Here is a 12,659-nt window from a genome sequence, read left to right as displayed (position 1 = left end):
AAAATGGGTATATACTCATAAAAATTAGGGTTAAATTCGATTTTGGTCCCTAACATAGGGGTTGAAAATTTGTTTCGTCCCCAACTTTTTTTTTGCTACAAAATGGTCCCCAAAATTTCAGTTTGTTTTAAAATCGTCCGACGGACGAAAATACCCCTCCCTCCCATCTTCTTCCTCAACACCCATCTTCTTCCTCAACATTAACCAGAAACCAGAAGCAGATGCACAAACCCAAAAAAACAACAATGGATCTAAGCAGCATCAAAATTCCAAATTCAAGCCAAATCAGAACTCAGAACTCAGAAAAATCATCATCATCAAAACTCAAAACTCAAAAAAAATCATCATCTGAACTCAAACAAACAACAATAAAAATAACAAGAAATAGAAGAACAACAATAATAGAAGAACAACAACCCAGAACTCAAAATCATCATCATCTTCAAAACTCAGAACCCAAAATCAGAAAAACGAAAACCCATAACTTAGAACTCAATGGATAATGGAATCAAAAGAACAACAACAACACAGAAACCAGATTGATAATCATAAGCATGCAGAAGCAGCAGAACCAGAAGAAACCAGAAACCAGAAACCGGCGAGGAGCAGTGACCCCGGCAGCCGAGCGAAGAGCGGCGGCGTCCGTGAAGACCGGTGGCGGCGGCGAGGACCCTTCCCCTTCCCCCTCTTCTTCCTGAAACCCCCCTCCCCTATCTTCTCCCTTCGCGTTCCCTTCTCCCTTTCCCCGAGGAGCAGAGCGGCGGTGGCAACGAAGAGCGGTGGCGGAGCAAAGAGCGGCAGCGATAATGAAGACCGGTGGCGGCGGCGAGGAGAGTAGAAGAAGAAGAAGAAGAAGAAGAAGAAGAAGAAGAATGTGGTGGTGCGGTGGTGCAGTGCGGTGCCGGAGAGCGGCAAGGCGGCGGGCAGCGGTGCGGTGGTGCGGCGGTCCCCCTTCCCTCCCCCCTCCCCCTCCCCCCTCCCCCCTTTTTCTCGCGCCCCTTGCTTTCTTTCTCTCCCCACCCCCTTCTCATATCCCTTTCTTTCTTCTTTTTTTTTATTTATTTTATATTTATTTTATTTTATAATTTTTTTAATGAAGGGTAATTTGGTAATAAAAAAATAAAATTGGTAAAAATGACGATTTTAAAACAAACTGAAACTTGGGGGATCATTTTATAGCAAAAAAAAAAGTTATGGACGATTCCGATTTTCGACCCTACGTTAAGGACCAAAATTGAACTTTAATCCTAAAAATTATTACCAGGTTCACAATCACGTAGAAGGATTTTTGTGAAGCATTTTTGAGGGGAAAAAAAAAGAAGTGAAGAATATCATGAATCAATAAAATTGAACTCTTCCTTGTATCACAATTGAAACCCAGCTCCTTTTAGTATTTTATTTTTTATTTTTATGTATACTAAGAACAAAAATAAGAGAACAATTACTGAAGAATGAAAAATCACAACTAGAAGATATATGTTAGTGTGCATTTTACTGTCAAAATTAAAAGCTATCAAGTTTGGGCATTGAAATTTTAACTTCTCACATGGTAATCACAAAATATGTGAAACATTTGTTAAATATTTCACGCAACACTGTCCAAAAAAAGAAAAAAAAATTTCACGCAAGAAATCCAAGCCATTCTCCATTTTTCTTGGCCAACCTTATCAATCCTTGCCCTGTTTTGCATCAGCTCCTATTGATTTGCAGAATTCAGTAATTACCTAATATTTCAGAAACAATGATACTCAATTATGTCATGTATATTCACATTAATTTTATTTCAAATAAATGGCTTAAGAGTACCAAATTTTAAGAACAGTTTCCTGAACAACATTTTTTATACTTCTAAAATTAAAGAATCTTGAAGCCTATTTTAAAGATTTTCCGCACAAATATCAACTAGAGTTAAGGGTAAGAAAACAGCTTTAGATTCAATTATTTTAAATTCAACTTGATCTGTTAACTTTAAACTACTTAAAGTTACTTCAAATGTTTCTCAAAGTTACTTCAAACCCATTGATTTTTAAGCAATATCATATAATCATATTAGTTGAACAACATCAAATAAAGTTTAATTCATATTTAATAAATTCATCAAATAGGCAGTATATTGCATAATACCGATTCATTTATGTACCAAAATATATATTTCACATAAAATATTTTACATATTGGTGTATTACCTACTCGTTTTCATATCAAAACATATTTTCTTTCATGTAACTATGGTTTAGTTACGAGTGTAAACTAAAATTTAGGAAAAACTTTTTCCAAATTCGTTTTTTGTCCCATACTTTAGTTATCTTAATATTCTCAAACACTTGGGCTATTTTTTAAACTCATTTACCATTCAAAGATTCTTATTCTAACCTCTCTTCTAAACATAAACCTTTATGGTTGTATACTTGTATTTGCATCTAAGAGTTAGTCTCCTTTCATGTTTTTTTTTGAGTTTATATTTCGTTCGACTCTTATCCCATATCCAAAGAAGTCAAAGTTGATGACGAGATAAGAATAAGCTGTTGTTGATGGATGTCATGAGTTTGGGAGTATTTATGTTCGAGGTTCGAAGGATTGAGAAATCTGAAGTTGAAATTACAAAGAAAGGAAGAGATTAGTACGTGTTGGAATTTTTTGAATAAAATAATTGAATTATTATCTCTCTAGCATTACTCTTTATTTATTAAGATCTCCCTTGGTTATAGTATGTCAAGAGTATTTAGGCTTAGTTTGAGTAAACAACTTAATTAAACTTCTTTTAAAAAAATAGCTTAAACAATAAATATTTATATTAAAAGTGACTTATAAATAAGTTATTTTGTATTTGGTTTTGTAGTTTTAAAAGTACTTATTTTAAAAGAAATGTAATAAAAAAAATTATTATGAGAGAATTCATTTTTTTAAATTTCTCCATAAACACTTAAATAGTTTCTTAGAAAGCTACAATTTAGTTTTGAAAATTGCAACAGATATTAATACTACTACTTTTCATAAGTCAAAAGTTCAAAAAAATAACTTTTGAAACTTTTCAAATGGGCCCTTAGTGTTGTAATAGTCGGCTTTGTTCTTTGAATTTTGATCTTTTTAAATTATACTTTTGTTATAGGAATTAGATCAAGAGAGTGAGATTCCATCACCAAAAAATTTAAAAAGTAAATCTTCTGGAGCAAGTAACAAAGCAGTGTGATTTTTTTTATGATGGAAATTTGATGTATTAAGAGAGCTACATGTTAAGATATTTAAAATTGAAAAATCATGTTATGTTTGATATTTTATATATATAGGAGTTATTAATTTTGATTTCCAATACTAAAAAACTATATATTATGTCTAATACTTTATTTATGAGTTATATAATATTTTGTTCATAGATTATGATTTCTTGTTATTGTGAAATTTAAAAAAAAATATTTACTTAATGCGGTAAAAAAGATGGTTAAATTGTCTTTTTAAACGATAAAAAATGTCATTTTTATCTGGTAAAAAAGCGACTTGTAATTGCCATTTTAAACAATTAAAATGCCATTTTAACTCATAAAAATGACCGTTTCAAACAACCATTTTAAATAATAAATATTCCACTTTATCATGGTAAAAATGACGGTTCATAAACGCCATTTTAGATAATATGAAATACCATTTTAACCCAGTAAAAATAGTAGTTTGAACCGCTGTTTTAACCAACCAAAAAATGTCATTTTATTTGAAAATAATGATGATTTGACCGTTGTTTTAACCAACAAAAAATGGCATTTTATCTGAAAATAACGTCGATTTAAACCGCCGTTTTAACATGTTAAAAAACCATCATTTTAACCATAAAAATTGTGGCAGTTTTTCAAAAATTGCTGTAATAACCAAATAGCGCTTAGAATTACGGCGGTTTTTCTTAATTGCCATTCAAAATAATAATGACAGTTCAAATCGCCATAATAACCCTAAAAAATCGTCGTAATTATCAAATTTTTTTGTAGTGAAAGGCTATTTTAGTAATATAATGTTCAACTAATTTATTCTAAATCTAAATTTTATAAAATAGACGGTACAATAAGACACAATATATAACAATTCCATAATATTATGACTCTTTATTAATCAATTGTTATTTTTTGTTTAACACAAAAGTTGAATCCACAACAAAAGGATTCCATTAACAAAAAAGTCACAACAATTTCTCTTATATAACAAAATTAATCTGAATTCATATTCATGCTATTGTGTTCATAGGCAAATTTATAAAATTTGATTTGAGTCTAATTTCATAAACTCAAATCAAGATCTGATCATAATAAATAAATAAGATAAATTTATAATTTCTCAATGACAATTATAGATGGCTCTGATATCACTTGTTGAAAATTCTTAGAATTTCTTAATCCCAAAATTATACATATTAAATCATTAAAAAAGAAATACTTGAATGCAAAAGCGTACCTGAATTCATAAGCATGATTAAGAGAGTTTGGTTGTTTTGATTCTATGATTTTTCTCAACTAAAGCCTTATTCCTAATAGGATTGAATAACAACTCTTTTGATGGAAAAAATGGTTGCAGATGTGCCTTTGATGTTTTATGGACCAAAACTTTGAAATTACCATTTATATTTGAGTGTGACGTTTATTAAACTCTAAAAATCAAATAAAATAATCTAGTTTTATTCTCATTTAATTCTAAATCAAAGGTAATAATAACTTATTTAATTCAATATTTACGATAATAAATAATATCATTGTTATATAAATTATTTAATATGAAATAACTTAATTTGTCACCATAAGTAATATGTGTATAGTCATAAATAGATTAGGAAATTATCCTAACAAAACATGATCATATAATGGCTCAATTTTATCGTTATGGAAGCCTTGTATGTGATGTGCCCGGATATGGATTCATAGGGTACAAGACAAATTTGTGGGACAGTTTTTTGTGAGTGTCAGGATGTAGAACTTGGACCGTGGGAGTTGTTTGATTTAAAATTTTTGCTGAACAAATCGGATGGTCCAATTTGGAAGAGGGGGAAATTTGAATTTCGGAAGAAGGAAATCGGATTGTCCGTGTTCTATGTATATCAGAATTTTTATATGATTGAGAAAATCAAATCGCACGGTACAATTTGTGATGAGAGAACTTTTGCGTGGTCTACAAATTTACGGATAAATCCTCATTGCAAGTATAGTTTCTAAACCTTCAAAAGTCCTTTCATACAAACGTTTTGGTTGTCACAAGTAACAAACCCCTAAATAAATTGATAACCAAAGTATTCAAATCTCGGGTCGTCTTCTCAAAGAACTGCAGGGAAGTATGTTCTTATTATTAGTTATGGAGATTGTAAATTGGGGTTTGGAGAATGAGGAGTGGATAATTTAATTAGCAATTAAAGTAAATGAAGAACAAGTAATTTAAATGGCAAGTAAAATAAATAAATGACTGTAAATAAACTTTTTGGCAAGGTATGAGAAATTAGAGATCCTATCCTAGTTATCCTTATCAATGATGATGAGAATTGAATCTTAATTCCACTTTGTTAACCTTTACTAAGATAAAGGAAGGTCAAGGGATTAATTGGTTTGATCTTCGAATCCTATTTATTTCCTAAGAAAATATTGGGATTATTGAAGTTCAATTTAATTAACAAGATAACAATTATCAATCATGTTTGAGTTTGATAACTCCTGAGTTACTAATTTCTTAACCAAGACCAAAAAGAGAAAAGTAAATCTACTGGAATAAAAATGTCTTCAGATGGGAATAACAATAATGTAAATAAAAGAAAGCAATATTAAACTGAAATACCTCAAATAACATTAATTCAAAAGAGTAATCTATAATATGGAAGAATTCATAAATTAAATTGCAACATCAAATAACCAACTAAAGTAATGGAATGAATAAAAAGTGAAAGGGAAGCTTAAAGTAAAGGAACATTGAACCTGGGATCGAGAGTCACTCCTAAAACTAAGAGAAATCCTAAATCCTAATCCTAAGAGAGAAGAGAGAGGAGAGAACCTCCATCAAAACTAAATCTAAATCATGGAAAGTGACTAAAAGTGGTGTCTCTCTGAATGGATGTATTCTCCCACTTCATAACTAAATCTAAATCATGGAAAGTGACTAAAAGTGGTGTCTCTCTGAATGGATGTATTCTCCCACTTCATAACCTCTGGTCTATGCCTTCTGGACTTGGATTTGGGCCAAAAAGAGCTTCAGAATTCGCTGGGAGCATTTTCTACAATTTCTGGTGCGTGACCTCTGTCACGCGTCCGCGTGGGTCACGCGGTCGCATCATTGGGAGTTTTTCTTGTCACGCGGTCGCGTCAGTCATGCGACCGCGTCATATGTATTTCGCTCGAGGCGCGCGGTCGCGTCAGTCATGCGGCCGCGTCGCTGCTTCTTCGCGCTTGGCATGCGGCCGCGTCGCCCATGCGATCGCGTGGCTGCCAATTTCTTCGCAAACTCCGTTTTGTGCTTTCCTTCCATTTTTGTATGTTTCCTTTCCATCCTTTAAGGCATTCCTGCCTTAGAAGATCTGAAACTACTCAACACACTGATCAAGGCATCGAATGGAATTAAAGGTAATTAAAATAATTAATTTTAAAGCATAGGAAACATGTTTTTCACATACATCACATAATAAGGAAGGAAAAGTAAAACCATGAAATTAATATGAATAAGTGGGTAAAGGATTGAATAAATCACTTAGATTAAGTACAAAATATATCATAAAATATGGGTTTATCAACCTCCCCACATTTAAACAATAGCATGTCCTCATGCTAAGTCCAAGATAAAGAGTAAGGTAAGGTTAAAGTGGTGGAATGTCATGCAATGCAATCTAATCTAAATGCAACTACCTAGATGCATCATGCAATTCTAATTTTTATTCACTTGTATATAAAGCTTGCATGTGGTTGAATTAATTCACATTCTCAATGAGTCATATATATATATATATATATATATATATATATATATATATATATATATATATATATATATATATATATATATATATATATATATATATATATATAGCCAAACCTTAGGTAATGATAAAGCACTTTTACAGTTGAGATGGGAGAGAAAAATATTTTATAAACTTGCAAGACAATTAATAATTCAAGCAGAGATATATGTTAATGAGCTATTGAACCCTCACTGGATTTTGTGTTTACTCTCTAACCACTCAGTATTTATTGGATTAATCACTCTATTCTTCTTTTTATTCTTACTTTCTATAACTTTGTTTTTCATCTAACCAATCAACAATTATAGAATATAGACATACCAAAAATCATGAGGTCTTTAATTAAGGTTGTAATGGGGCCAAGGTAAAGATAAGGGTATATGTATAGGGCTAAGTGAGCTAATAAGTGAATCCTTAATTAGTCTAAGATCTCACCTAACATACATACTTTGTAAAGCAAAGCTTCTTTACCTATTTCCCATATTTTCCCACTTTTGATGTTGCATGCTCATGTTTCAATGTTTATTTTTATCCCATGTGCATTGCTTTATTTCACATTTGGGGAATTCTTTTATGTCCCCTTTATTTAAATACTGAAAATAAATTTTTTTTAATGCACATGGTAATTCAATTATTTTGATTTTACATGAGCATGCTTCCCAAAACTTTTATTTTGAATTATTTTATTCTTTTCAACTTTTCTACCCTTTTGTTTTTATCATCCATGTTCCCAATAGGTTTTTCCACATTTAAACCATACACAATTTCTATCTTAAGCTAACTAAGGATTCAACTTGAGATTTTTATTTTGTTTTTCTGCTTAAGGCTAGTAATATGGTTTATAGAATAAAAGGGGATTTAAAGGCTCAAGGGGGTGATGAGCGGATAATTTATACGCTTTTTGGCATTATTTTTAGTATGTTTTTAGTAGAATCTAGTTACTTTTAGGGATGTTTTCATTAGTTTTTATATTAAATTCACATTTCTGGACTTTACTAAGAGTTTGTGTGTTTTTCTGTGATTTCAGATATTTTCTGGCTGAAATTGAGGGACTTGAGCAAAAATCAGATTCAGAGGTTGAAGAAGGACTGCTGATGCTGTTGGATTTTGACCTCCCTGCACTCAAAATGAATTTTCTGGAGTTACAGAACTCAAAATTGCGCGCTTCCAATTGCATTGGAAAGTAGACATCCAGGGCTTTTCAGCAATATATAATAGTCCATACTTTGTCCAAGTTTAGACGATGCAAACTGGCGTTCAACGCCAGCTCTCTGCCCAATTCTGGCGTCCAGCACCAGAAACAAGTTGCAAAGTGGAGTTCAACGCCCAAACTGGCACAAAAGCTGGCGTTCAACTCCAAGAATGATATCTCCACGTGTAGACTTCAAGCTCAGCCCAAGCACACACCAAGTGGGCCCTAGAAGTGGATTTATGCATCAATTACTTACTTCTGTAAACCCTAGTGACTAGTTTATTATAAATAGAACTTTTTATCATTGTATTCGTAGTCTTGGTTACTCCGGTTCCCCTCTGGGGCCGAGACCAATGAACTCCATTATCACTTATGTATTTTCAATGGTAGAATTTATGCACTCCATAGATTAAGGTGTGGAGCTCTGCTGTTCCTCAAAGATTAATGCAAAGTACTACTGTTTTCTATTCAATTCATCTTATTTCACTTCTAAGATATTCATTCACACTTCAACCTGAATGTGATGAACGTGACAATCATCATCATTCCCTATGAACGCGTGCCTGACAACCACTTCCGTTCTACATTAGATTGAATGAGTATCTCTTAGATCTCTTAATCAGAATCTTCGTGGTATAAGCTAGATTGATGGCGGCATTCATGAGAGTCCGGAAAGTCTAAAACTTGTCCGTGGTATTCCGAGTAGGACTCTGGGATTGAATGACTGTGACGAACTCCAAACTCACGAGTGCTGGGCGTAGTGACAGACGCAAAAGGATAGTAAATTCTATTACAGTATGATCGAGAACCTCCAAGATGATTAGCCATGCAGTGACAGCGCATCGGACCATTTTCACAGAGATGAATAGGATGCAACCAACGACAAGGGTGATGCCTCCAGACGATTAGCCGTGCTGTGACAGAGCATTTGGACTATTTTCCCGAGAGGATTGAAAGTAACCATTGGCACCGGTGACATCCTTACACAAAGCCAGCCATAGAAAGGAGTAAGACGGATTGGATGAAGACAACAAGAAAGCGGAAGTTCAGAGGAACGAATGCATCTCCATACGCTTATCTGAAATTCTCACCAATGATCTACATAAGTATTTCTATCCTTCTTTTATTACTAAATTTCAAAAACTACATAAGTATTTTATATCCGCATGACTGAGATTTACAAGGTGACCATAGCTTGCTTCATACCAACAATCTCCGTGGGATTCGACCCTTACTCACGTAAGGTATTACTTGGACGACCCAGTGCACTTGCTGGTCAGTTATGCGAAGTTGTGAAGATATGTTTAGACCATGGTTCTGTGCATCCGTTTTTGGTGTCATCGCCAGGGAATCAATTTCGAACAATAATTCACAACCTGAGTAACAATTTCGCATACCAAGTTTTTGGCGCCGTTGCCGGGGATTGTTCGAGTTTGGACAACTGACGGTTCATCTTGTTGCTCAGATTAGGTAATTTTCTTTTTGTTTTATTTTCAAAAAAATTTTTCAAAAATCTTTCAAAAATGTCTCCTTTGTTTTCGAAAAAACAAATTTTAAAAAAAAATATTTTCAAAAATATATTTTTCTTCAGAATTTTTAAGAATGAATTCTAGTGTTTCATGAAACATGTTGAATCCTATCTGGCTGTAAAGCCATACCCAAACTGCTTTGGAATTGGTCTTCAACTAATCACCTCAATGGATGTAATTTACATACTAAAGCTTGGCTGGCTATTAAGCCATGCCTGACCCTTTGATTGGAGCTTTAGACTAAAAGATTCCTGGAATTCATATTAAAAATTTTGGAATCCTTATTTTTCTTTTCCTAAATGATTTTCGAAAAAATTAAAAGAAAATACAAAAAAAAATGATAAAATCATAAAAATAAAAAATATTTCATGTTTCTTGTTTGAGTCTTGAGTCATGTTATAAGTTTGGTGTCAATTGCATATTCATCTTGCATTTTTCGAAAAAATTCATGCATTCATAGTGTTCTTCATGATCTTCAAGTTGTTCTTGGTAAGTCTTCTTGTTTGATCTTTGCATTTGCATATTTTGTGTCTTTTCTTGTTTTTCATATGCATTCCTGAATTCTTTATGTCTAAGCATTAAAGAATTCTAAGTTTGGTGTCTTGCATATTTTCTTTGCATTAAAAATTTTTCAAAAATTTGTTCTTGATGTTCATCATGATCTTCATAGTGTTCTTGGTGTTCATCTTGACATTCAGAGTGTTCTTGCATGCATTCATTGTTTTGATCTAAAAATTTTCATGCATTGCATCATTTTCATGTTTCTCTCTCTCATCATTAAAAATTCAAAAAATCAAAAAAAAAATCTTTCCCTTTTTCTCTCTTAAAATTTTGAAAATTAGATTTGACTTTTTCAAAAAATTTTAAAATCTAGTTGTTTTTATGAGTCAAATCAAATTTTCAAATTAAAAAAAAATCTTATCTCTTTCAAAATCTTTTTCAAAAATCAAATCTTTTTTTCAATTTTTTTTAGTTATTTTCGAAAATTTCAAAAATATTTTTCTTAATTTTACATCATATTTTCGAAAATAACATCATCAATTAATGTTTTGATTCAAAAATTTCAAGTTTGTTACTTACTTGTTAAGAAAGATTCAAACTTTAAGTTCTAGAATCATATCTTGTGATTTCTTGTGTATCAAGTCATTAATTGAGATTTTAAAAATCAAACCTTTTTCAAAAACTAATTTCTATCATATCTTTTCAAAAATATTTTCTTATCTTACCTTTTTCAAAAAAGTGATTGCAAAATATCTTTTCTAACTTTCTAACTTCTTATCTTTTCAAAATTTGTTTTAACTAACTAACTAACTTTTTGTTTGTTTCTTACCTTTTTCAAAACTACCTAACTAACTCTTTCTCTCTAATTTTCGAAAAAATCTCCCCTCTTTTTCAAAATTTCTTTTTAATTAGACTAATTATTTTATTTTTATTTTTTTATTTGAATTTTTGAAAAACTACTAACCTTTTTCAAAAACTATTTTCGAAAATCACTAACTCTTTTTCAAAAATTATTTTCGAAAATTCTCTCCCTCTCCCATCTTATTCTATTTATTTATTTATCTACTAACATCTCTTCATCTCACATCTCTGCTCCTATCATCACCTTTGTGTTTGGATTCTTCATTCTTCTTCACCCCTATTCCTTTTCTTCTTCTACTAACAATAAGGAACCTCTTTACTGTGACATAGAGGATTCTTCTTCTTTTCTTTTTCTCTTCTCTTTCTTATGAGCAGGGACAAAGAAAAAGGCATTCTTGTTGAAGCTGATCCAGAACCTGAAAGGACTTTGAAGAGAAAACTAAGAGAAGCTAAATTACAACAATCTAGAGACAACCTTATTGAAAATTTCGAACAAGTAAAGGAGATGGCAGCCGAACCCAACAACAACAATGCAAGGAGAATGCTTGGTGACTTTACTGCACCTAATTCCAATTTACATGGAAGAAGCATCTCCATTCCTACCATTGGAGCAAACAATTTTGAGCTGAAACCTCAGCTAGTTTCTCTGATGCAGCAGAACTGCAAGTTTCGTGGACTTCCATCTGAAGATCCTTTTCAGTTCTTAACTGAATTCTTGCAGATCTGTGATACTGTTAAGACTAATGGAGTAGATCCTGAAGTCTACAGGCTCATGCTTTTCCCTTTTGCTGTAAGAGACAGAGCTAGAATATGGTTGGACTCTCAATCCAAAGACAGCTTGAACTCTTGGGATAAGCTGGTCACGGCTTTCTTAGCCAAGTTTTTTCCTCCTCAAAAGCTGAGCAAGCTTAGAGCTGATGTTCAAACCTTCAGACAGAAAGAAGGTGAATCCCTCTATGAAGCTTGGGAAAGATACAAGTAGCTGACCAAAAAGTGTCCTTCTGACATGCTTTCAGAATGGACCATCCTGGATATATTCTATGATGGTTTATCTGAGCTATCAAAGATGTCATTGAATACTTCTGCAGGTGGATCCATTCACCTAAAGAAAACGCCTGCAGAAGCTCAAGAACTCATTGACATGGTTGCTAATAACCAATTTATGTACACTTCTGAGAGGAATCCTGTGAGTAATGGGACGCCTATGAAGAAGGGAGTTCTTGAAATTGATACTCTGAATGCCATATTGGCTCAGAATAAAATATTGACCCAGCAAGTCAATATGATTTCTCAGAGTCTGAATGGAATGCAAGCTGCATCCAACAGTACTCAAGAGGCATCTTCTGAGGAAGAAGCTTATGATCCTGAGAACCCTGCAATAGCAGAGTTAAAATACATGGGTGAACCATATGGAAACACCTACAATCCATCATGGAGAAATCACCTAAATCTCTCATGGAAGGATCAAAAGCCTCAACAAGGCTTTAATAATGGTGGAAGAAACAGGTTTAGCAATAGCAAGCCTTTTCCATCATCCACTCAGCAACAGACAGAGAATTCTGAGCAGAATCCATCTAGCTTAGCAAATTTAGTCTCTGATCTATCT

General features: G+C 32.7%; 1 non-coding gene across 1 annotated transcript; it reads right to left on the bottom strand.

The window, feature by feature from the left end:
• Window positions 1-11,957: 11,957 nt before the first annotated feature.
• Window positions 11,958-12,065, bottom strand: LOC112731028 (small nucleolar RNA R71). Its single transcript, XR_003166824.1, has one exon. It is a non-coding gene; the product is annotated as a small nucleolar RNA R71 (small nucleolar RNA).
• Window positions 12,066-12,659: the final 594 nt, after the last annotated feature.

This window comes from Arachis hypogaea, chromosome 12 (assembly GCF_003086295.3).
Source record: "Arachis hypogaea cultivar Tifrunner chromosome 12, arahy.Tifrunner.gnm2.J5K5, whole genome shotgun sequence".
Lineage (NCBI taxonomy): Eukaryota > Viridiplantae > Streptophyta > Magnoliopsida > Fabales > Fabaceae > Arachis > Arachis hypogaea.
Note: the sequence above shows the minus strand (reverse complement) of the source record. Positions and strands in the feature narration are given on the sequence as shown.